Here is a 1,308-nt window from a genome sequence, read left to right on the forward strand (position 1 = left end):
TCAACCGTGGGGTCTCCTCACGATAAACGTCCAAAAGAAGTTAGTCTAGTTTTAACTCCTGCAGAATGACTTGGGAACAATAGTGCACTGTGATTTTTCTGAAAGACATTGTGATTTGATTTGTAATAATTAGTTCTAAATGCTTTTTAGTAGTGTTGTGTCAATAAACAAGTGAAAGCTTAACATCAACCAAATTATAATCCGTATTAATCAATAATGCCACCAAGAGAGACTGAACTAGATACATGATATAATCTGTAGTAAGTATGCATACATGTGTAACTTGAACATCACACACAGGATGACCACCGTGTAGTAGTTCTGTTGAGCAGTCTTGGAGTAACAGTGTTTATGTTGCTCCTTACCTTTCTTTGTTTTATTGGTCTCCCTGTTCACATTAGTGTTGTGTTCCAGTGCAGCCCCTCAGAAATGTCATCCTTTTTGTGGATATTGCTTATGTCTATTTGGTAACATTAGCATCACTAAATTGTTTATAACTGAGCAAAAAGTATATGATACTTATAGTTATCTCACCACTCTTTATTCTAGGTTTATTTATTCTACTGTTTGTCTATTTAGCTACAACTATGCTGTTAATTGTACTGATTTACGTGAAGTGTTAACACTAACATTAATAAAGTGCTCTAGTATTTTTTTTTCATCAATAACTAAGCCTATCCCAACTCGTTTAGGGTGAAGGCAGGAGACACCCTGGACAGGTCACCAGTCTATCACAGGGCTACACTTAGAGACAGACAACCAAGCACACTCACATCTACAGACAATTTAGAATCACCAGTTAAACTCAATATGCTTTTGGACCTCGTGGGAGAAAGCCAGAGAACCCGGAGAGAACCCACGCTGCACGGGGAGAACATGCAAACTCCACGTAGAAAGATCTCGGGTGTCCTCACCGGGACGCGAACCAGCGACCTTCTTGCTGCGAGGCAACGACGCTGAGCACCGCTACACCTTGCAGCCCCGGATGAATCCAGTGCTCCATAAACTGGGCGACTATCGCTTTTTTTGGCACAACACCTGCATACAGCTTTCGTCCATCCCACCTGTCTTTGGCCGCCATTATTGTAGTTCAATGAGAAGCCGTAGTGTTCTCAAACAGTGGAGGGTCCGTGCAGCTAACAACATGCGTCCTCCGTTAGGTCCGTTCCCTACAGACACATGTACAGACAAACCTCTACGAGCGAGTCCTTTCAGACCACCATACCTGTCGTTTGTAACGTTATGTCTTGTGTCCAGATGATTTCCTGCGTTGACGACCGATGTTTTACTCCTACTAGAAGGTCGTTT

The 1,308-nt window shown here is 42.3% G+C and overlaps 1 protein-coding gene across 1 annotated transcript in view; it reads right to left on the reverse strand.

Annotated features, from left to right (window-relative positions):
* LOC103352956 (zinc finger MYM-type protein 1-like) overlaps nucleotides 1–1,301 on the reverse strand; it is a 7,189-nt gene extending 5,888 nt beyond the window's left edge. The window contains exon 1 of the mRNA XM_008275673.1: nucleotides 1,226–1,301. The gene's annotated coding sequence lies outside the window, so the exon portion shown is untranslated. The remainder of the gene's footprint in view (nucleotides 1–1,225) is intronic.
* Between the last annotated feature and the right edge of the window lie 7 nt (nucleotides 1,302–1,308).

The sequence above is a fragment of the Stegastes partitus genome, unplaced genomic scaffold, assembly GCF_000690725.1.
Source record: "Stegastes partitus isolate 25-593 unplaced genomic scaffold, Stegastes_partitus-1.0.2 Scaffold57, whole genome shotgun sequence".
In the NCBI taxonomy this organism is placed as follows: Eukaryota; Metazoa; Chordata; class Actinopteri; family Pomacentridae; genus Stegastes; species Stegastes partitus.